Source organism: Mixophyes fleayi, chromosome 9 (assembly GCF_038048845.1).
Source record: "Mixophyes fleayi isolate aMixFle1 chromosome 9, aMixFle1.hap1, whole genome shotgun sequence".
NCBI classification, from domain to species: domain Eukaryota; kingdom Metazoa; phylum Chordata; class Amphibia; order Anura; family Limnodynastidae; genus Mixophyes; species Mixophyes fleayi.
Window position 1 is genome coordinate 96687285 of NC_134410.1, and position 25885 is coordinate 96713169.

Genomic DNA, 25885 nt, shown 5'->3' on the forward strand with positions numbered 1-25885 from the left:
GTGTTTGAGGCATGCGAATAGATACCAACAGAGAAACCATGTGCCTCAGTTAGTAACACTAGGCAGATTAAATTTAAAACCAATACTGAGTAGGTAGTCAGGCGAGGTAAATTCTGTGAACATAACTATTACAATAATAATGAACGAGATATCCAAATGTGGCATGACAAACAAATTCTAAGCCTAAACCAAGTTATAGCTAAAAAAGAGGGAAGGGAAGTGGGGGCATATGGGATGGGAAGGGGAATGAGGAAGAGTGAGATGGGGGAAGAGAAGAAGGGGAGTGGGCAAGGGAAGGGAGAGGGAAAAAGGGAAAGGTATAGAGAGTGTTAGTCTAAACAGGCATTTTTTGTGTGTGCAGTTCAAAGTGTACTAATAAAAACAATAGAAAATAATTGAATCCGTAAATAGCTACAGGTGAGAAATAAATAAAACAGTAATGAACAAATGATCTAGCAAAGTCAGCAGGAGGGAGTCACAAGCTCAAGTCGTTTTTGGAACTCCATTTTGCTTGTGGGGGAGCTGGACGCTGAGGCTTCGGGGATCCAGACTGCAGGACGGACAATGCAGGAAGAATATCCAATTTTGCAAGCAGGGCTAGGCCTTAATCAAGCGTCTTGGCGTAGTATGTGGAGTTTGCCGCAAAGATTTGCAGTTGAAGCAGAAATCCCCACCGATAGCGGATGTTGTGCTGTCAAAGAAGCCTGGTGATGGGCTGAAGATCTCGCCATTTTTGGACAGTGTACGGTGCAAGGTTCTGGAACAACTGAATAACCATGTCCCGAAAGGGTTGTCCAGAGTAGCAGTAAAAATAAGTTCTCTGGTGCGGACGGATGATGATTTCCCGTGGATGTTGTAGGCTTGGCTCTAAGATCTCTGTGAGCACGGTCCATGAGGCAGTCCGTATCAGAAAGATCCAGTACTATGTGGAGAAATACGTCCTTAATAAAGGAGTGGAGCTCCGTCGGTGGGATCTCCTCAGCCACATTTCTAATGCGAACATTATTTTAACGGAAACGATTTTCAGAGTCCTCTTGTTTCTCTTTCAGGACCTCCACCTCATAATGAAGACGGGATAGTTCTTTATCAAGTACAGTGTGTGAGTGGCATAGCTTGTCGTTTTTTGTTTCAAGGGCATCCGTCCTGTTGCCCAGCGAGGATATTTCGGATTTGAAGTCCTTGACTGCTTTAGAAAGTTCATGAAGGAATGCCGTTTTGATGCCTTCAAGAAGGTTGGTCATGACATCTTGAATTTGAGGGTCCAGCTCAACTTCACTGGACAGCGGAGAGCCTGATGCTTTTGCTTGATCAGGTTAAGGGAATGAGATTTTGAACAGAAAAAGTTGAATAAAGCACCTTGAGAAAGTTTCTTTGGTTTGTTAGACATTGTTGATTAGGGGAGAGCACTGTAAAGACTTGAATAGAAGAGGGAATGGGGGGATGAAGGACAACACAGAGAGGGAAGAGTGAGGCCACACACTAGTTTCAGGTAATTTGCGAAGCGTCCTCCAGAGTTCAGGCTGGTTGAAGAAGGTTACTTGTTTTGCTCCAGGGGGCTGAACAGCTTACTTAGAAAAGATGCCAGCAGGAGGATTTAATTTCAAGTCCCCACCAGCTGGCAGTGGGGACCCAGGAGCTGAGGGCCCGATGTGAAGGGCTGGGAAGAAGTCCTTGTGCACAAGGTAGGTAGCACAAATCACGCTTGAGGACAGCCAACAGCTCCGGTAGGGCTGGCTTGTTTGCGGGTGCACTCAGAAGGATCCCCAGATGTGAGAGAGACAATCGGCTTGCACTCTATAGGGTGCCTCTGAGTCGTCGTGATCGCTTAAGCGGTGTATGAGATGTTGCAAGGGACCCATGCTTTGGTCAATGTCCAAAAACTTAGCACCCAAGATGTCATTTAACAATTAGATATACAGTAGATAGATAGTGATATTTGTAGCAGCAGTGTGCAGTATTTATAGTGTTGATCAGAAACTACTAGAGGGCTCACTGAATTAATAAAGCAAAGCGAGCCAGCCGGCTTGTGTTATGCAGTTCGTGCAGATTGCAGCGGCAGGTAAGTGAAAGCAAGTGATGGCGATCCGAAATGTGGCACCAGGGGAGGGCAAGGGAGGCCACAGGCAACACCTCACAGAGGAGGGGCAGCAGGTCCCGAGGCCTGATTGCAGTGTCGCTGCCAGCTTCAGTAAATATAGTGGGCAATAGTACTCACTGTGTGGGTACTAGGCAGAGGTCATCAAATCAGGGCACCTTCCCAGGGGGAAGGGGGATGAAGGACGGGATACTGGGGGAGTGGAATGGCGGCCACGACTCCAGAAGCACGCTGAGAATTGCAGCACATCCTGGAGGGCTCCCACGCCAGGCCAGCAGGGGGGGGTGGTTTACCGCTGAGGTTCCCAAACAATCCGGATAAGAAGTGGGCACACAGTAAGGTTCGAGGAGCAGGCTAACAGAAATTGAGTCTGGGGATTCAAGTGTGGCATAGGCCTCAGATCACAGAGATGGGGTTGGTGGTAGTTAGGGAGCCCCAGAAGAATGCCAAATGCAATGCCAGTATGCCTGGGCAAATCAGCAGCCCGATGACCGATGGTAAGGGTCAAATTGCACAATAATGTTTTTGTTTTTTTTATAAACTTTTTATTAGGAACACCTTTTTTTTCAATAAAAAGCATTACAAAATCTCGAGAGGTTAATCAATAACAAATAACACATGTTTACATACAGCTGAACACAAAAACACTCTCATAGTTCTATCATATTCGGAAGATAATTGTGTAATTATCCAGAACAGCAAAGATGTTGTTTTAACATTTCAGAATTATAGGATATGGAGAGGATGGGAGTAATGAGTAGAAGGGGAGGAATGTAGGGACCAGAGAAAGGGTTGGGGGGTTGAGGATTCCCATATCAAATAAAGAAGAAGTAGACTTGTTTAGAAGCAACATTCCATATTCAGATTCCGCTAGAACTGGAGTGGAGCTTGATTATGATATAAGGCCCATGAAGACCAGACTTTATAGAAGGAAACGGAGGAGCCCCTCAGTATGCTAGTAATGTGTTCCATCTGGTAAGTATGCCAGATCCGACTGCAGACCATCTGGAGAGTTGGCGGTGTGGAGTTTTTCCAAGAGGCCGCTATCTGACACGTGGCAGCACTGACAATGTGCCTAAGTAGCTTGTGAGCAGATCTGGTGAGGTCTGGGAGGGGCAGCGGTAGCAGAATATGGTTAGGGTCAGGTGGGATATGAGTATCTAAAATTGTTGAAGCTAGCGCAAGGACTGCTGTCCAGAATGGTCGTATCCCGGGACAGTCCCACCACATGTGCATAAATGTTCCTGTTTGTCCACAGTTTCTCCAGAAGTCAGCACTGGTCTGTGGGTATATTTTTTGTAGCCTCGAGGGGACATAGTAACACCTATGTAATAGCTTGTTAGAATTTTCTTTGATACAAACATTTATAGAGCTAGGAGCTGTACTTTCATAAATATCCGACCAGTCTTCCTCATCTAACTCGGTTCCCAGGTCCTCCTCCCACTGCGTCTGAAAGCGATCATTAACAGTCGGAGTAGCGGGGAGCAAGGCGTTATATAGAATGGATATAAGGCCTTTGGAGGACGGGCCTGAGAGGCACAGGTTCTCAAATGTGGTGGGTGGTCTGGAAGAGAGTTGGGCTTTAACCGTTTGGTGGTAATGCCTAATCTGAAGATATTGGTGGACCTGTCCCGGCAAAAAACCACACCGTTCTACCAGCTCCCAAAATTGTGGAAATATTGTTGTCTTAGTTAAATGATTGAGTAACAGCAGCGTGCCCGTACCTGCCCATTTTGTATACATGGAGCGAGACAACCCGGGCTTAAATGCAGGGTTAGACCACAAGGGTATTAGTATCGAGGGAGCAGGAGAGAGGGATACCAAATGGTTACATCTAGACCAGATTGAAAGTGATAGGGCCAGAACTGGATGGGGTCGTACAGAGACTGGGCGCTGTGTGACTGGGAGCCAAAGGACGGAGCAAATCGGTGAGCCACCCAGTATATCCGATTCTATGTCCACCCATATCCAGGAGGGAATGCCATTGTACACACTGGGCCAGCCACGCAGCATAGTAGTAGTTACGTATGTTAGGACCACCTGCCGTGGGAGAGCGCTGTAAAATGCCAGCGGAAATCCTAGGTCTTTTATTTGACCATATAAACTTCATCATAAGAGTTTGTAACATTTTCAAGATTGAAGGGGGGACCCTGATGGGGAGAGTGTGAAAGAGGTATAATAATCTTGTGGGCAAGTTAATTTTCACAGACGTAATCCGTCCAACCCAAGATATCATGAGTTTATCCCATGCTTGTAGATCTTTTTTTATACAAGCTATAAGGGGGGTAGTTGGCTTGGTAGATGTTTTCCACCTTTCTGGTGAGAGCTATGCCCAAGTATCTTATGTGGTCGGAGTTCCAGTGAAAGGGAAAATTAAATTCTAAGAGTTGCTTTAGCTTAGGGGGGATTTGGAAGTCTAGGATATCTGTTTTGGTTGTGTTTATCTTAAAATTTGATATTGTGGAAAAAATGTCGAGTTCTTGAAATAGGTTGTGGAGAGTAGTTAAAGGGTTAGTTAAGGTAAGGAGGATATCGTCCGCATAGAGGGCTATTTTGTGAGTACTGGAGGGTAGCTGTATCCCAGTTATATTAGGGTTTATACGAATTCTCGTAGCTAGAGGTTCTATCACCAAGGCAAATAGAAGGGGAGAGAGGGGGCATCCTTGCCGGGTTCCGTTTCGGATAGCAAAGGATGGAGAGGAGCATCCATTCACCTGGACAGATGTCGATGGGTTATGGTACAGGGCTGACACCCCCCTGAGGAAGCAATCTTGAAAGCCATACGCAGCTAATGCTTGCAACATGAAAGGCCAGCCAACGCGGTCAAATGCCTTCTCTGCGTCAAGTGACATGAGAAGAGAGGGTTGCTTGCTATAATCAATATGTTGGATGAGATCTATGGTCCGCCTAGTGTTGTCCGCAGCCTGTCGACCTGGGACAAATCCAACTTGATCTGGGTGTATGAGCTTGGAGAGCACAGAATTGACTCTATTCACAAGGATTTTAGCATATATCTTGAGGTCGACGTTTAGAAGTGATATGGGGCGGTAGTTACTACAAAGAGAGGGGTCCTTACCCTCTTCTGGGATTACTGAAATCCGGGCTCGGGTCGTCGCTGGATCAAAGGTGGCTCCATCAAGGATAGCGTTAAACCACGTAGTGAGTTTAGGGCCAAGGACACCAGAAAATGTTTTGTAATATTTGGCTGGGAAGTCATCTGGACCTGGGGCCGAGGACACCTTCATGCTGCGTAAGGTAGCAGTAGTTTCCTCCTCCGTTATGTCTAAATTGAGAAATTCAATCTCTGCTTCAGAGGGCTGCGGGAGTCGACAGGAGCGCAGGTAAGTATTTATTCTGCCCTCTAAATCAAGGGGTGGCGGTGAAGAATCATCTAAGTTATATAACGTTGAGTAGTACGTCTGAAATTCTTTCACTATCTGGCTCGGATTGTATGTCACTACACCCTATGAACTTTTTATCGACGTACTCGTGTTACGCGTTCGTCTCTGCCGCAACCTCGGGGCCAGAAGGGAATCTGCCTTATCCCTTTTTTCGTAAAAGAGCTGCTGGGTCCATTTAAGACTGCAAGCTGTTTTTTTAGATAGGACCGCGTTGAGCTGGCCCCTCACTGCCGCCAGCTCCCGCAAGTGTGAGGGGTCTAATGAGCCCTGATGCTGAGCAAGGAGGGAGACAAGTCTAATTTCTAATGTGGCTATCAGTTCTCTCTAATCTTTGTGTCGAGCAGAAGCGATACTAATAAGCCGCCCACGAATTGTGGCTTTGCGCGCCTCCCAGACTGTGGATGGCGACAAGTCAGGGGTCTCATTCAGGGCAAAGTTATCATTAACCGCCTCCGCCAGCTCCAAACGTGTCTTAGGGTTAAGTAAGAGAGTGTCATCTAGCCTCCATGTTAGGCTTCGCTTAAGGAGATTTGCTACTTGTAACTCAAGTGATACCCCCATATGATCTGTCCAGTCAAACGGATGAACCTCAGCTTTAAAGAGTTTGGTAGCTAGTTGTGCATCTACGAAAAAATAGTATATACGTTATGTGGATGAGAGTAAAATGTGTACCCCCTGTCCGTACCATTAATGACCCTCCATGCATCCAACAGGGAGTGTTCCTTAAGTAAAAGAGCAAACTGTTTGTAAAGTCGTGTGGGGTGTATTGACACTTGTGCAGATGCTGTGACCGTTGGGGGTTTATCTAAATTAGGATCCAGTATCGCATTGAAATCACCTCCCATCAGCAGGTGGCCCTCTGCTCGTTTGCTAATAAGGCTAAATAGTTTTTGGAGGAATGGAATCTGACCTTGGTTTGGTGCATAGCAGCAAAGCAGCATAACCGGAAGCTGGCCCAGTGTGCCTATTAACATGAGAAATCGACCTTCGGGGTCTGCTAGTGAGCGTCGAACCGTGAGAGGGACTGATGGCCGTACAAGAATTGCTACCCCTCGGTGTTTAGATGCAGCTGAGGCAAAAAAGGTTTGAGAAAAAAGTCTTCCCTGGAATGTTGTATGTGGCTGAGTTAGGTGGGTTTCCTGAAGAAAGACCACTTCTGCTTGTGTCTTTTTAAGTGCGGACAGTAGTGTGGAACGCTTTTGGGGGGTATTCAACCCCTTAACATTTATTGTCAATAATTATAGGGACATGTTGCGATGCGAGTGTATGACTCAACATTGAAGGACTCCTCCGAGTCCACAGCTCCAGCGAAATACCATAAAACCTGGGATGTGTGGAATTGGCTATGCGCACATAGTAACGGGTGGAGGGGAAATGGATCGGTAGGAGGGAAGAAGGTGTAGGGTTGAGCTGTCTGCAACCTGTCAAGGGGGGGGGGGGAAGTGCAGGCCGGTCATAGTGTATCCGACCTATGGTTGCTCGACTTCTGGTAAAGTAGTAGGTGCTGCTACAGGGAGCTGCACCAAAAGGGGGGGGGCAGGGGAGTGGAGTGGGGGCGTGTACTGGTGTAGGTTGAGTTCGGGTAGTGTGGACTGAAAGGGCAGGAGGGGCACCAATCAATTTAGTTAGAATACAATAAAATAACGTTAACATTAACACATTAGATAATCCTCTAAAAGTACAGAGGTAAACAGCATAAGAACAACTGTGTAAAGCAATATAAGTTTAGCATCTTAGTATAATAATTAAGGCATAAACATCACCAAGATAAAGTTGTTCACAGCACATGTGGCGCTGGCGGGGGTCTATGCCGAGGCCTCGGAGTGAGCTGAACTCTCGCTGTGGGACTGGAGGGGTGAGTCAGAGATGAACAGGAGAAACTTCTGACAACAGTAAGACAGGACACGTCTAATCAATCCTTGTATGAATCACGATTATGCTGTGTTCGTACCTGTCAGGGAAGAAAAAGGGGAAGGGGGTAGAGAGAAAAAAGGACAAGAGGAGAACGAGCTCTGGAGACCTAAAAAGAAAAGCAGTCCATTTAGGGTAGAGATTCTGTCCATTATTCTCAGGTGGATCACACCTCTGCCTCGGCTTGAGGAGGTCAATCTTTGGAAGCTAGAGTCTCTGCCATATCAAGCCGTGCTCCATTCTGGTCGCGGTGAGGCTCTTGGGATTCGTGTCACCATCGACCTATCTGTAGGTAGCATGGAGTTGGAGGACAGTCCCAATTTTCCCAGAATCAAAGCGCCCTCTGTTGGGGTCTTTGGGAAGAGAGATCTAGTTTCTGTGAAGACTTGATGCCGGAAAGGGAAACACCACTTGTATCGGTACCCGTGTTGTCGCAGAGTCTTTGTGATATCTTTCAGTTCCCGTCGCTTCTGGATGGTGAGAGGTGCCAGGTCTGCGAACAGCTGAATATCACTGCCTTGATATGGGATAGAGTCTCTGTTCCTTGCGGCTTGCATGATCCTCTATTTTATGTGGTAGAAGTGCATGCGGAGTATGACGTCCCTTGGTTGCTGTCCTGGGGCAGACTTAGGACGCAGAGATCTGTGTGCCCTATCTAGGAGTAGGTCATCATCTGTGGCATCTGTTAATATGGCCTTGAAGAACCAAAGCAGGAAGCCAGGGAGAGCCTGAGTGTCTACCGACTCTGGGATATTTTTAAAGCGGATGTTATTCCTCCGGGCTCTGTTTTCGATATCTTCGCATTTTTCCATTAGGGAGTCCACATCAGAGCGCAGTGTTGCGATTTCTTGTGTGTTGTTAGCCACAGTCTTACAGATCTCGTCCGCCTTGGACTCTAAGACATCAGTGCGATCCCCCAGCTCACCGATCTCCTTCCGGAACTCTGAGATTGCTTGTCTCAACTCACTTTGAAATGTTGTCTTAATATCTTGGACTAGTGAGCTGATTAGGAGTCTAATGGCCGGGGGTACTTCATCCTCTCCCATCGTGTCTGAGTCCGGCGAACGGTCTGGCTGCTGTTGATTTGTGGCAGACGCTTGTGGTTTAGTATGTTTTTTACCTCTATCGAAGAATTTGGAGGCGTCTACTGTGGAGGTTCGCTTTGCTCTGGAAGTCATAACAGGACTGCTTTGCTTTTATAATATGACAATGTCGCAGTTGTAAAGGGTTGGTGCCCCTGCACGGATCAGCCCAATAATTTTAGTGTTAAGGTCAGTCATAACGATGCAAGACCTTGTCATTCAGACTTAAAAGATGGTGCCAAAATAATTTTAAGTGTTAAAGCTGAGCTGGAAGAAAACAGTAACGGAAAAGAAATTGTATGTTCAGATTCAGTAATGACACAAATCCCTGAGAAGAGTCTATCCACGAGTGCTATGTGTAAGCCTGACCTTTCCGATACTGTACTCATAAAGAAGCCTACTTTCAGCATTTCTACAAAGGTGTGAATGAGAAGTCCACGTTTAGCTGGTGATACAAAAAATTTAAGGTGCCATTTTTGAATTGCAACAGGATGAGGGGGATATTGTGTAGCTGACGACGGCACTAATGAGGATATTGATGTTTTTTGTGTAAATCCTGCACCAGTGGAAGCATTTTTTGCCAGTAATAACAAGAAGGCCATTGTCATTCCTGAGCATAAAACTAATAAGTCCACCTCTTATGTGTGAAATTATTTTCATCCAAATCCTGACAACAATTGTCTAGCCATTTGTTGCATTTGCAAAGTCACTGACAGTAGAGGTAGCGACCTTAACCATCTAGGAACCTCATCCATGTTACGCCATTTGAAGAGAGTTCATGGGAAGCTTTTGGGAGAATCTGAAACTTATGCTAAAAAAATAACAACAAGCAGTCCAGCATCAGCTAGCTCCCTTCTCTCACCTAGATCCCGGTACCTGCAATCTACACCCACAACACTGTTCTCATCAATATCCTCACTAGCGATTGGAGTTAGTCCTGCAGCTTGTGAGGATGGAGGAACAGCGAAAAGCCACCGACGCTTACTCCGCAAGCTATGACATTGGCAAAGGTGGGGAAATGTATTTTAGTCCAGCGCAGTGGAGAATACTTTCCGTGTTGTACAGGGTGCTGAAAGCATTTGAAGTAGTCAACTTTGAAGTAAGTTCAGACACTGCTAGAAGTGATTCCCTTAATTAAACTTTTGGAAAAGCAGCTTGAGAAAAAGAAGGAGGAGATGAAACAAAGCAATTATGCTAAGTATGACGGACTTGTGGATAAAGTATTTTATTTGCTTCGCCATGATCCAAGAGTTATCAAAATCTTGAAATCAGATCACTACATTTTGGCGACTGTGCTTGATCCTAGGTTTAAGAAGTATGCCTTCTCTTTGCTTCCAACTGACCTAGATCTCAAGAGATGCAAGGAGATCCTGGTGAGAAAGTTGACAGCTCAAGTGGTATGTGGCACGACAGCGTCTCCTCCTTTAGTTTCTCAGGCAACTGCTGCTAGCATAAAACTTAGCTATCCCAAGAGACCCAGGGATGATGCAGATGACTCAGCACTACATTTTGACATCTGGGGGTAAATGTATCAAGGTCCGATTTTTCAAGCATGTTAGAATTCCAATTTTAGTCCAAAATTTCTCAAATGTATCAAGCTGCGATTTTAAAAATCGCTAGTCATCTCTGGTGCTTTGCTGCGATGTAAAACACTCCCGTGTTAGCTAACTCTCCTGTTTTGTAGCAGCGTGTTAGATAAACACATCACTGTTACCCTGTTCTGCAATACAGCCGGAGGTCCCGGCAGCTGTTAAAAGTGTTAAAAACAGATCAAAGTGTGAAAAAAAAAAGGGTGAGGTATCCCCTCTATTCAGTCTTAACCCTAGTGCTGCCAGACTACTGTCTGTTCTGTGAAAATCAGGGCAAAATTTTGCGTGGGGTCCCCCCTATTTTCACGGAACCAGCACTAGGCAAACCAGCCGGGGTTGGTGGCACTATTGCAGGGGGACACTCGGCAGGGGTCCCCCTGCCACAATGACAACCCAGGCTGTTCAGCACTGGGCTGGATTCCCTAGGGATTGGGGTCCGCCGAAAAAAATGAGCGAGCCCCCCCTCTAGGGACACCCAGCCCAGTACTGATAGCACTAGGGCTCTTCCTACACCACTGGGCGGTCGGTGTATGTTAATAACGGCAAATATAGATAAAAAATATAAACGGTAGCCATTTTGTTTTGTGGAACTACAAGTCCCAGCCAGCCCAGGTATCATAAATAGTGTGGCACCTGGGCTGGCTGTGTAAATGTCTTGATGTATATATATATAATCTATACAGCAAGTCTTTCTGGCAGTTCCCTTTACCCTGGTGTGGTACAAGGTGAGGTTTACAGTCCCACCACTAGTCACTGGTGCATTTTCTGGTCACCTCCAGGCCCTACCCCGCCAGAGATACAGGCACCACAGGCTCCAAACACTAATGGCCTACTGACATCAGACCAAGTAACCCCCCCCTCCCTTCATGGTGTCCCGAACCAACCGTACTAGGCCAGATAATACACTTGATCATAGCCAAAAGGACAAATTGTGATTGACATTTTAATCTCAAACTGGACATGGTAACTGGAAAATATATCAGAGTCCCTTTGTTTGATTCACATGGGCAGCATTACTGCACAGATCTACCTTACACAGTATTTGATAGCTCTGCACTTGTCATGCTATGATGTGATGTCCTGCGCCTATTTTTATGCATGTGTATTAGGATTTACAGGGAAATACCTGGATTTATTGGGCAAAATGCAAGCGCCTACAGGGTTGCAAAAAGTTTTCATGCTTAGTAAGGATTAAGAGCATGAGTGCGGCTACGATTGCATCAACATGTAAAAATGAGATTTATCTTGCGGGACAAGATTACTTTAAATGAAATAGACCTATGGATATGACACAATTACAGGGGCATAACACCTTTTTCATCCTGTCCCACCAGTTTCAGTCCCACTACTAGCGTATTTTCAGGTGACCTCCGGGTCCTATCGTCATCATCATCATCCGCATTTATTTATGTAGTGCCAGCAAATTCCGTAGTGCTTAACAAATGGGTATCTCTTTTGTCTAAATATCTACTGATGCATCTGTTCATCTAATGACATCTGATTGTTACTGCCTCTTTGTTCTCTATGATGCATGCTATCTAACGTTCTAAAATATTTTTTAGTTTAATTTATCTAATGTGCTTGCTTCAGTTGGTGGCATTCCAGATGACATTTTTTATGCAGCTGCTGCAATGTTCTTTATACGTTCGCTGAATGTTGAAAATGTCCAGAATAAAACCCTCACAAGCAAACACCCTTTTTTCCCCACTTAATATATACTATTTCACAAGTATTGAATAATAGAAAAAAGTTTAGAAATAAAGCACACTGTTTTTCTCCACTAAATATACTACTTAGTTCAGAATGATATCTAGCACAGTCTATATACTAGTTATCATTTATGCATTAATAATAACTAGAAGCCACTACTCAAAAGAAACTCTCTGACAGATTGAAATTAAAACCAATTGATCATCAAACTATTCTAGCTGACTGATCCCTACAAAACTGCTGTGCAATAATCACAACTATTCTATTGTTTTCTCTGCCCCTTATTCACCCTGTCTAATGCTGTATTCTGTTTTTTAACTTTAAAAGCTATTTTCAGAGCAGAGCACTGCAGCTAACATCCTCCCTACACGCTGTCTGTTCTTTAAACTGCATAATGGTGATCTTTCCAATTCATTGCACCCAAACCTCCTTCGCATGTTCAGACTTACTATTATTGTAAGTACCGTATTTCCCCATGTTTATGATGCACCACTGTATAAGACACGCCTATATAAATCATGTGAAAAAAATTGAGGATAAACATTATCCTCAATTTTTTAAGAGTAATTGTGCAGCATATACAGAAGAGAGGCAACGCTATAGTCAATTCTGCCTTACCCTGCCAGATGCTTCCTCTGTCCAGTAAAGTCTTCTTTCTTCTGTCCATTCTGATCCTGATGCTTGAAAGCTGCTTACCGTCCTCTTCGCGATGACCGGATGTCCTTTCAGGACCTTAACAAGGTCCTGATTGGAAAAACACCAAATGCAGAAACCGGAAGTGTGCGTTCCAACTGCGGTTCATTCACCACATCTGGTCATCGCGAAGAGGACCTTAAGCGACTTTCCAGCATCAGGATCAGACGGACAGAAGAAAGAAGACTTTACCGGACAGAGAAATCATCTGACAGGGTAAGTGCTACAACCCCTGTATAAGACGCACCCAGTTTTTAGACCCAAAATTTTGGGGAAAAAGGTGCGTCTTATACATGGGGAAATACGGTAATCTTATCCAGAGTTCAAAGTTAAATCAAAAATTGTTTCCCACCACAGCTGGTCATTGGGCACTACAGCTGTTCATTATATCTCCTAATCTTTCATATTATGTTCAGTTAGAGAAGTATGTTGAGTACCAAGCCTGGAAGAGGGTCATAATTGTTATAATATTTGTGAATACGCCACTCTAGTTTATGTAGTGTCCTGTCAGATGTTGACGCTTAGGTGCAGCATGTGTGGCAGGCGAGTTCTATTGTAATGGTTGAACCAGCATTATGTATTGCATAGTTGATGAAGCTGTGTTTTTCCACAGATGTTGAACAGTTTTTACCCTCTTCTGCCAACTCTGTCATTCTCATGCTGACCAGATTTTCTCTCATATGCCACCAAATATGGCTACCAGTTTTTCTCACGTGAGAGTTCATTGTCCACCAACTTTTCTCACTTACCATCCCATATGCCTACTAGCTTTTCTCTCATATTCCAACCCATATGCCTTACAGCTATTCTTTTATATATAACAACCTTCCCACTAGCTTCTCACACATGTCCACCAGCTTTTCTCTCACATGCCATCCCATATGCCCACCAACTTTTCTCTCAAGCCTCTTGATCATTAGTTTTTCTCTCACATGGCCCTGCCCACCAGTGTTTCTCTTACAAGACCCTGCCCACCAGCTTTTCACTCACAAGTCATCCCTATCTAGCAGCTTCACTATCACATGCCATCCCATGCCCATCATCCTTTCCTAGATGTCATTCCATTCTCTCACTGTTCACCCTGTATGCCCACCAGTTTTTCTTTCAAATGCCACTCCATATACACAAAAAAATTCTCTCACATGCCCCTCTAGAGCGCTTGCTCACTTGTTTCACTATGACTACCAGTTTTTCTTTCACATGTCACTCCATATGTCCAACAGCTTTTCTCTCACATACCACCCATATACCCATTCGTTTTTCTCACATCTCACCCTATATGCACACCAGCCTTGCTCTCCTGTGCCACCCCTGATGCCTAAGTGTCAGGTTAGCGCACGAATGATTGAGTGAGATCTTGCTGTGTCAACTAGTATTGACTAGACTTTCCTAGAGGCATGGAGTATAACAAGATGGAAGGTATTCACCAGGGATTCCCTGCAGGTCGCGGCCCTCCAGGGAAGTTCCCAGTGTAACGGGTAGAGAACAGATTAAGCAGCAGAAGAAATATCCAATTCGGACATCAAATGGTGATAATAAAGATTACCACTTAATTGTAAAACATAAATACAAAGTTCAATGAAGTTTCGAATAAACTGCAAATGATGGTCATGATGATATACAAGAAAGTAATAAGAGTCAGCAAAGTTCAATAGTGCAGATTGAATACCTAATGAGCATAGTCACAACAAGTACCACTAAGGAGTGGAACATGATACATAGTTCAATTTAGTTTACTGAAGATGAGCAGATCAACGAAATCCAGATATGCAGCAACGAACCACGGCTCACCTCAGGAATGTAACACGAGCCAGCAGTAGACCACGATGCAAGTAACGTAGATAGCGAGTGTTGATCCTAGCAACCACCATGGATAAGTGGAACAGGTACACAAAGATCAGCAGAGTCCAGATATGTACAGCAACGATAAGCCACAGCTTACCACAAGGATGTGGAACGAGACAGCAGTAGTCAGCGATGCAGGCAGAGTAGATAGCGGGCGTTGATCACAGCGATTACCACAGGTAAGTGGAACTGGTGCGCAGATATCACCAGGGTCCAGACATACACAGCAACGATGAGCCACAGCTTACCACAAGGATGTAGAATGAGACAGTAGTAGTCAGCAGTGCAGGCCGAGTAGGTAACGGGTGTTGATCATAGCGATGCCACTGGCAGTGGAACAGGTGTGCAGAGATCAGTGGAGTCCCAACACAAAGCAGCAATGAAGCACAGTTTATCACGGGATGTGGATCATGGCGGAGGCATCAGAATCAAGTCAGGTATGACTTGAAGAACCAGCAAGGAGAAGGTGAAGGAGGGACCTTATAAAAGAGGACTAACCAATGGCAGAACTGATTAAAACACAGGTGAAGTAATCACAGGTGCAAACCATGGCTGACAGCCTGTACTAGGAAGAGATTTAAAGTGATAGTCAGAGTATTGAGGCTCTGGTGGAAATACCCGGGAAGCGGAGTGTGACACTAAGCTCTTTCTAGTAATGAAAGAAATGTGGTTAAATAACAATATGTAATACCCTGTGTGGAATGATTGTAAGTGGAGGAGGTTCTGTCCTGGAAGTTCTGCTACTAGCTCAAGTTGAAGTTCATGTTTCAGTTGAGATGAGCAAATTGCTATATCAAGTTCAAGTCAAGAGTTAAGTGAAGTAGACTAATGGCGGGGCATGTATTGTCTGTGAAGAAAAGAGAGTGTAGTTGTATTCCCACCAGTGTTGGGGTTATAATCCAAGAGCATGGGTTTACAATGAGAAAATCGTATGTGAGATCTGTGAGAGAGAATCCAGGCACACCAGTACATGGGCTCTTTGGAAGAGAGATCCATGTAAAAGGAGATCTGCAAGCAAGATTTAGCGGATTTTTTATCTTCTAACCCACAAACTACAGGTCAGGAAGAGAGGCATATAGGGGGACAACATTTATACAGCTAGTCAGTGTCAGCTCCTGAGACAAGTGAACCTAGAATCTCCTGTTTAACTCAATGGGTGAGTGGAATAATAAATAAAATGCTTGATGGTTGATGTTAAACCATGACATGTCTCCACAAAACCATAACCGAAACATTAAATTTGAATAAAGGACACAGACACCAGTTTGGCAGAATAAAAGGTAAAAAAATTATAAATTTATATGAGAAAAACATATGATGGAGGAGAAAGCATAAGCAACCAATTACCATCATTACACCACGAGGAACATTTACCTTCTCAATATAATCCAAATGGGGCACCTTTTTCTCCCAGAGTGCACTCTTACAGCTACTGAGTATCCATCAACCCCAAGCCTTAAAGGACCTGCTTCCCCTCTGGGCTGATGGAACGCAACCAAACTCACCCCCGAGGGCAGTGTTTGTAACCAAAACCAAAAACTTGGAAAGGAGGTGGACACTTCAGCTAAGTAACCTAACTGCTGTGCACCCATCAGTTATTGGCTTAAGGCTGCTAATGCTTTCCGACCACACCAGGTGTTCCGCCATCATACTGTTTTAACAAAACCTTCTTATTCTCAGCTCCGATTCTCGCTGCAAGCTTGTCGCAGGAGTTAGCACATAGGCGCCACCACAGCGCAGACAGGAGTTCAACGAACAGGATGCCACCCCTGAAAGCAGCGGGAGCTGTTGAAAGCATAGGACTTTGCAATCCATGGGAGGGGCATGCCAGGCCTCCAGAGTGCGCCAGATGTTGAAGAACCTTCTCCTGTGATATGATTCTCAAGCCATTTCATGCATTGTTCAAAAGTATTTCCCATCCTCCCAGCCACATGGCAAGATTAGCTATTTTGCATGTGTTTGTAAAACCCCACACACAACTCTGGTCAGTTTCAGATAACAGCTTTGAAACCTGAGACAAAGGAGGGTGTTGGGACACTGGGAGGGTCACTTGCTTTTTACTGCTGGACACATACATAGTGGGGAAAACCGACAGGGGTGATGACATAATCACCCCTGGACCCAAGAAGCTCCATGTGTGTGTGGTGAATCACCACACACACGCTGTTACTTGGGAGGCAGGGAGTTTCCAAGTCTGGACTATAAAAGTCCAGACCCGGGACCCCCCCTCTCTCTCTCTTGCTGCTGCCGCTGACCTGGAACCACACATTACACTACAGAAAATACACTAGGAACACTCAATAATAGGGACACACTACATTGCAGAAAATATATATATTACACTATACTATTACACTACAGAAAATATACAATACATTACAGAAACTATATATACATTATACTACAGAAAACCTACATTAAGCTACAAGGAAGGATTCTATGCTACAGGAACGTTTCCTACACTGCAGATAAAGAATCGGACCAAGGATACAAGGACTTGATAACTATCATTAATATATATATATATATATATATATATATATATATATATATATATATCTATCCAAAGAGCTATATGTGTATTTGTAATGTGGATTTAACTATTTATATACCTATAACTGTGTAGCTATTGTCTGATATCTGTGATAGTTAAATCAATATTATAAATACTGATTCTTATTAAGGATACATATGTGAATCAAAGATAGTGTAAGGAATAACGGTGGCGAACCTAGGGTTAATGTTATATTTATATACTATGTTATGTTGAAGATGTTATGATATATGTGTGAACTGTAAATACAAGCTTTTCTGTGTTAACAGTAAAATACTTTGATTTAAATACATACATATGTTTTGAGTATTGATTATTTATAACGAATATATACTGTGAAGTACTGCTCAGATTCAGTGATTATTGGATAAATAGTTCTGTAAAACTTGTGTTATTTAGTGTGGTCAAAAGACTGAGTAAGGCAACACTGTGTAAGGAAAAGTGCTAAAAGTGCAAGTTTTATAGCGAGTGTATCTAAGAACAGAATAAGAGGATAGCGTGCGCATGTAAGGCGCTACCACAGGTCCTTTAACACCAGACATGCAGGCAAACTGTCTGTCTGGGAATCCTTAAGCCAAACCTCGTCATCTTTAAAACCAAAAAGCAGGATGGCCATCATACTTTCCCCTGATTTACTCATCAAAAGGCAACACAGTGCCAGGTTTAGAGGACAGATACGTGTTATGTATCAGATGCATGCATTTAAACACGTCCAGCAACTCGTGGGACAGAGTGTTTAGGTAACAGGTAACAGGCAACACAAACGTAAACGCCAAATTGTGACAAGTCTTATAAATATTGGTGCCTCCCCCACCCTTCGAACTAGCCTCAGTCACCATCACCTTTGCCTAGTTTGTGATAGTGAACATGTTCTAATGCCAGCGCTTCCTGATCTTATCTTTAAGGATACACATACCCCACTAAAAATGGCCTTATTGGCGCAGCAGCCCATCTCATTGCCCGTAATCACTGATACTCGGCTAGGGACCCCATTGCTATTTCCACCACCAGGGGACCCTTTACCTACAAAATGTGTGCGCAACACCTTAAGCAGCTTATTTGGGCAGACCTGAGACTGATGAATCCCTACTACAGAGAATTCAAGCAAAACAACATCATTGCAAATAATATCATCATCACACAGCACACCTAGGCCCTCAGAAGCGCCAACCAGAACCTGGTCCACCACTGCCAGCCTATCTTGGCTTTTTCGTTCCTGTAGACATGAAGCCTCTGGCACCAAAATCGCCATAGCACCTCCTGATAATGGTGGATATCCTCAGTCTCATTGTGACTTCCTATTCTGTGTCCAGCTTGAGCTACAACATGGCTTCACTGCTCTGGGAAAAAAGATGATCCCTATGTCAATAATGTTGCAGTCACTACCATGTTTTCAACTAACTGGATTTGGATTCCTCAAATATATGAAATCACCACACTTCTTGCATGAAATCGCTTGTTTGCATATATCCAAGTGCATCTTATGCTTAGCCCATTGCAGAAAAGAACACCTATCAACTTCTGATGTATGTCAGCCAGAAGGCCCAAGGGTTGCACATTACAGAACAAATGAGAAGTTTATTCATATTGATGTATTGTAATAACAAAGTGACATTTATCTGTCTGATCGGCTTCATAAATTACCCTCAAATACGTAAGTTACAATAACACTAAACTTTTACATTAAGTTTAAAATGGTGTAAATTACTCTTGCAGCTATTACAGGATTACAATTTTTTTTTTATCTTTTTATTTCACAACAAAAAAACAATATAAAATAAATTAAGTTGCATGGACATTTATTATAGGTATTTTAATTTTTACAAGTTTACATACAGGAAGAGATAAATGAACCATAGTTTTATGAGTGGGATTTATCATTTACTTTCAAATAAAGCTTTTATTCTGAGATGATTTTTTTTTACATCCCTGTTGATATACAGTACCATCCCTTCTCTGTTTATGATGCTAAACCCAAATACATTGTGATAAGAGAGTAAATGTGTCCATGTGATTCATGTGATAAGAGACTGTACAGATCACTAAGTAAATGAATGCATATCAATTTATTCACCACAAAAGATGACCAGACACCCATTATTTATAGCAACTGTTCTGTGCACCATTTCTCATGCTTAATCTATATAGCTTGTTTCATCTTTACTACACCTGCATGTGATGAAACCTTTGTTTGCGTTTTCTATAAACACCAAAAGGCTGATACTCTCCATCTGCACATACCTTTACCAAGTCTTAACTTAATAAACTCTTTGATTACTTGAAATAAACACATGGATACGGGGGAACTAAGATCACAGTTTATTTGTATAATGATGGTGGCATTGAAAGTAGATTCAAGGTATAGAAGTTCAAACGTTAAACCTTACTAGCTATTATCCTAGTTCTCTTGCACTATCTTTAGACTTTCACAAGCTTGCATCTTCTCAGTCTCACACAGGAAGCTGTCAACCATCATCTGGAAGGACAGAAATATCTGTTCTATGGTTGATTAACACTAGCAAAAATAACATTCCTTAATCATCTGCATGGCCTATATTCCACATCATGGTAATTAAAACCACATAAAAAAGAAATATCTTAAGATGCTTGATGCAGTTTTATACTTAGATGCTTTTATGTTTAAGGGATGTTACATCAGAAATGGGTCCATAGATTGTATATTCACCATAAATTCCTCCTGAGCACACTCACAGTCATCATCCCATGATCTTTTGCAGAGTTTTTTTTAGAGTGGACAAACATGAGTCTTGTTCTCAGTACACAGTTTGGGTAATGTCTCAGGCAAGTGGATCAATCATGAAATTAGGATTTCAAGTCTTTCTTTTACCCAGCATTTTGTATTAAATAATCTTTTGTACATCTGAGGAAATAGCTACTGCTGAATGAATAGTTATTGGATCCTCACCCATTAATATTGCTTACTGCCAGCCAGGGCTGCCATCAGGGGGGTATGGGGGGTACTGTTGTACCGGGCCCAGGCTCACCAGGGGGCCCGGTACAACAGCTCAGCAAAGACTTACCTGGGGCCCGCCCCTAGTCTCCGCTATTCTGTCTTCAGCCTGGCTGTCACCGTGACAGCCAGGCACCAGGATCCGTTCGCAGGGGTGGAGGAATCATTCCCCCAGCGATCATGTGATCTGTCACAGGCAGAGCACATGATCGCAGGGGGAATGAATCCTCCACCCCTGCGATCGGATCCTGGTGCCTGGCTGTCATGGTGACAGCCAGGCTGAAGACAGAATAGCGGAGACCAGTGGCGGGCCCCAGGTAAGTATGTGTTGCTCATGGGGGGGGGCGCTCATGGGGGAATGGGGGGGGCTCGGGTGGCACGGGGGCCCGTACTGGGCCCGATTCTTTCTGAAGGCGGCCCTGCTGCCAGCTATATCTCATAATTATGGCACGACCATACACATTATATAATATTTTAACATTGAGATTTTGTTACTGATGTGTTGGCTTGGTATGCAAAATATGGATAAGAGTAAATGATTCCATTGGTGAATGCGTTGTTTACATAACATTGTTATGTGTAGTCTGCACAACCAGGCATATGAGCAGCACTGTTGTGTCCTTTTTCTGTCATCTGAGGTGGCACTTGTATTGCTGATCACTGTCCTGTTATTACTCTATCTTCTTTTACACACAGGCAACTCTCTATCTCTCTCTGTTAACTGCAATGCTTAGGTCTGATTGCAGTCTTATACTGATACCCACACAGTGAGCTCACTGTGAATCACTCAGCCTTAATCACATGAAACAGTGACCAAAAGAGTGTCAGAGGAGTGTGCGCTGAGCCCTCATTGGAGCACAGCATGTAATAACAGAATCGTAAACAATTTGTGTTTTGTTTTCTGCCTCAGAAAACCATTCCAAGTTTTGCTGATTATCAGAGTTGTTGTGTGTCTGCTGCTTACTCACCCTGCTTCCTGAGCTGCTAATGAGGATTACACAATGCAGCTGATAATCAGTTCTTGCTAGACTCATCACTGCTCATTACTTAACAGCTAAGCAGTCATCACTCTCTGCTCACATGCTTTCTACCCAACAGCTGATCAGTCACACTTGCTGCTCACATGAGTTATATCCAGCAGCTGATTGGCCAGGACCTACATAAATACACTCACTTCAATTATTGCCTTGCTGGTGTTAGGATTACCTAGGCTGGTTCCTGCAGCTTTATCATGAGATTTGATTATCTTCTGCTGATGGATTTCTGTGTTTGATCTAAGCTTTGGTTACTGGACCTTGCTGTTGGATCTCTGCTTGTCCCTGAAGTCCTGGCCTGTTTATTGACTTCCACTCCTGTGCTTGACCTGGCTTGCCAATTGACCATTCACTTTTGTTTCCTGTTTGTCTTGTTTTTTCTGCGTGTTGCTCCATAGTTGCGAGTCTCCCTGACTCTACCTCACTCACAGCTAATAACAACTATACAATACAGGGCTCAAGTCCAAGGGGCATCCGAGTACCATCATCAACATCATCATCAACATTTATTTATATAGCGCCAGCAAATTCTGTAGTGCTTTACAATGGGGAACAAACATTAATAAAACAATACTGGGAAATACATACAGACAGAGCGGTGAGAGAACCCTGCTCGCAAGCTTACAGTGTAGTCTCGGAAAAGGCAGTTGCTAATGGTGGAAAACATCCCACAACATAGGTTTTGTATAGGGGTTATTAGATGCTGATTGTGGGATAAATAACATGCTTCTCCTTATCCAATTATTGGATAGACAAATATATTAAATAAATATAATAAAAATATACAAACTAATAAAAATAGGACAAGCAATGAATTAGCTTTGTAATGATCTGTATAAAGAGATAAGAGAATAATTTTGTCTGAAATGAATATGTAATCACCTTATCAGCATATGTTTATGGAGAAGGGTGCAGCGTAAGATTTTTCCAATAAATAAATCCAGGATTCTTAACCTGAATACAACTTTAGGATACATAGAGTTAATCTAATAAATAAAACAAAAACAATAAAATAATGCAATAAAAGGTATTACAGATGACATCAATGATTTTTGTATAATGCCTTGAATATATGTAAGGGACAATAATTAATATAAAATTAATTTATAGACAAAGTCTATAATAAAATTTTTCTTTTTATATCTCACCTTTTCATTATGGCAATGTGATGTCTTTTTAGAAATTCCATGTATTTCAAATATGCAAAAAAAAAACATATACATAGTGTAGTATTTGTTAATTGAATATATGGCAGCACAAATTAGCCTATTATATGTACATTCAAACAGTAACGTGTAAAATAATGTGACTCCACACTCTCTTTGTTAGTGCGATTGCTTTAAAAATAGAACCGACCACACATCAATCACCACTTGTGGTAGCCAATCTCCGGGGAAAACCACCTTAAATAAATCTGATTACTAATTTGAAAATCTATAGCATCATTCAGAAAGCATGATCTTCCTTTCTTATATGATATTCCAGAAGAAGGGTACAAGATTCAAATTTCTTTCTAGGGCCCAAAGAAAGTGAAAGTGGTACAAGGTAGGTCAGGTAAAGATCCTTAGTTGATGATACCACTTATCCAATGAGTTTTGAGCTAGGTAAAATATATAGAAAACCTTCAACAGGTCTGAATTACACCCAAAAATAGTATCTGGACTGCGTAGAGGACTGGCCACTGGCCACCACAATATAATATATAGAAAACCTTCAACAGGTCTGCAATACACCCAAAAATAGTATCTGGACTGCGTAGAGTAGTGGGCACTGGGCACCACAATAAAAAATATATAGAAAATATATAGAAAACCTTCAACAGGTCTGCATTACACCCAAAAATAGTATCTGGACTGCGTAGAGTTGTGGGCACTGGGCACCACAATAAAAAATATATAGAAAACCTTCAACAGGTCTGAATTACACCCAAAAATAGTATCTGGACTGCGTAGAGGACTGGCCACTGGCCACCACAATATAATTTATAGAAAATCTTCAACAGGTCTGCATTACACCCAAAAATAGTATCTGGACTGCGTAGTGTAGTGGGCACTGGACACCACAATAAAAAATATATAGAAAACCTTCAACAGGTCTGCTTTACACCCAAAAATAGTATCTGGACTGCGTAGAGTAGTGGGCACTGGGCACCACAATAAAAAATATGTAGAAAACCTTCAACAGGTCTAAATTACACCCAAAAATAGTATCTGGACTGCGTAGAGGACTGGCCACTGGCCACCTCAATATAATATATAGAAAACCTTCAACAGGTCTGCAATACACCCAAAAATAGTATCTGGACTGCGTAGAGTAGTGGGCACTGGGCACCACAATAAAAAATATATAGAAAATATATAGAAAACCTTCAACAGGTCTGCATTACACCCAAAAATAGTATCTGGACTGCGTAGAGTTGTGGGCACTGGGCACCACAATAAAAAATATATAGAAAACCTTCAACAGGTCTGAATTACACCCAAAAATAGTATCTGGACTGCGTAGAGGACTGGCCACTGGCCACCACAATATAATTTATAGAAAATCTTCAACAGGTCTGCATTACACCCAAAAATAGTATCTGGACTGCGTAGTGTAGTGGGCACTGGGCACCACAATAAAAAATATATAGAAAACCTTCAACAGGTCTGCATTACACCCAAAAATAGTATCTGGACTGCGTAGAGTAGTGGGCACTGGGCACCACAATAAAAAATATGTAGAAAACCTTCAACAGGTCTAAATTACACCCAAAAATAGTATCTGGACTGCGTAGAGGACTGGCCACTGGCCACCTCAATATAATATATAGAAAACCTTCAACAGGTCTGCATTACACTGCACATACGGCTGCTCCTCCATCCTCTCCATCATATACATGTTGGAGTTTCAGCGTGTCAAAACCTTTTGTTTTTGATAATGACAGTGCATTTTGAATATTTTTCGATTTGCCCCACAACACTGAATGTACTTTATCTATGATACGCATCTATCTTTCTTGACTGCGTAGTGTGGTGGCCCCGGTACACAATTTGGTACCGAGGACACAATATAATTAAAAAACCCTCCACGGGTCAGAATTCCACCAAAAAAGGGTATGGACTGTGTATTGTGGTGTGCCCGGAACACAATTTTTTACAGCGCCAACAATATAATTAAAAAATTGGGCATCTACTGTCACCGTTGTTTAATATCTGATACACCTAAATATGGACTGCACAGTGGAGTGGCCCTGGTAGTAAATTTGGTGCCGGGGCCACAATACCTCCTCCAACTTCCAAGTGTAGTGTTTATAAAGACAGACAGCGTCGAAGTGTTATTTGTTGACTTTCTTAACCCTAAAATTGTCCCTGTTGCAAATATTCGTGCAATGGAGAGTTACTTTTTCATTGAAAGACTCAAGCTTTCAAGTGTAGTGTTTATAAAATATAAACAACAATACAGTAGTTCTAGAGCACGTCAATCCCTCTTGTTTTAAATTATGACAGGGCATTTTACTTTTGGTTTAATTTCTTGAATTTGTTTAAATTTGGTTTTACTTTTTGAACATGGCAAACGACTGTTGATTGGTCATATAATGCAAAAAAAAAAGTTCCAAGATGGAATTGTCCTTGGGCCCTCCCACCCACCCTTATGTTGTTGAAATAGGACATGCACACTTTAACAAACCAATCATTTCAGCGACAGGGCCTACCAAACAACTTTGGCTGAAATGATTGGTTTGTTTGGGCCCCCACACCAATAAAACAATTCATCTCTCCCTGTACAAACTAAACAGGCTCTACTGAGGAAAGATGTCGTCCTCATCCTCAACCTCTGATTCCTCTCCCCCTACAGTGTGTACTTCCTCCTCCTCACACATTAACAATTCGTCCCCGCTGGACTCCACAACCACAGGTCCCCCTGTACTGTCTGGAGGGCAGTGCTGTACTTCATTGAGGAATTGATTATTCATTTTTATAAACATCATTTTTTCAACGTTGTGAGGAAGCAACCTCCTTCGCCGCTCACTGACCAGGTTCCCCGCTGCACTAAAAACTCTTTCCGAGTACACACTGGAGGGGGGACAACTCAGTTAAAAAATAGAGCCAGTTTGTACAGGGGCTTCCAAACTGCCTTTTGGAGTTCTACCACGTCACTACCTCTAGTTAATTTAGATTGCAAGGCTTGTAAATACTTTGAAGATAAAAAAAAGCAGGTTGCACAGACTGTGGAGCTAGAAAGTGTAATTAAATGGACCACGTTACTTTGGTGGCTATCTATGCCCCCCCCCCCCACCCTACACTTGTAGTTGAATATAAATAAAGCAGCCTGCATAGACTGTAGAACTAGAAATTCAAATATACAAAGAAATGGACAAAGGCAGTTTGGTATCTGTCTGCATCAGATCCCCTCTCCACTAGGAGTAAAACAGAAAACTATTCAGCCGTTATATAATCTAGAATATAAATAGAAATTGAGAAAGGCAATTTGGTATCTGTCTGCATCATAATCATCAACATCCTCCTCAGCGCCAGCTACATCAATATCCTCCTCCCGGTGTACAACATTCACACCTTCATTAGCCAAATCTGTAACTGGACTGTGGGTGATCCTTCCAGCATATGCAGAGGGCATGCTGCAAATGCTGGATGGAGTCACCTCTTCCCGTACAGTGATGGGAAGGTCAGGGTTCACAACCAACAACACCGTTGGACTCGCCTTGGGGATTTGTGATGTCATCTGTTTAGAAGGCAGAGTTCTTTGCTGTTTTGTTGTTGTTGCTGACAGCATAACTCTCTTAAATTTTTTGTAGGGGTGGGAGGAGGAGGGCTTAGATCCTTGGGTGAAGCTGGACCACTAGTCATGAACACGGGCCAGGGCCTAAGCCGTTCCTTGCCACTACGTGTCGTAAATGGCATATTGCCAACTTTATGTTTCTCCTCAGCTGATTTTAAGTTTCTCTTTTTGCTATTTTTTGAGAACTTGGGCTTTTTGGATTTTACATGCCCTGTACTAGG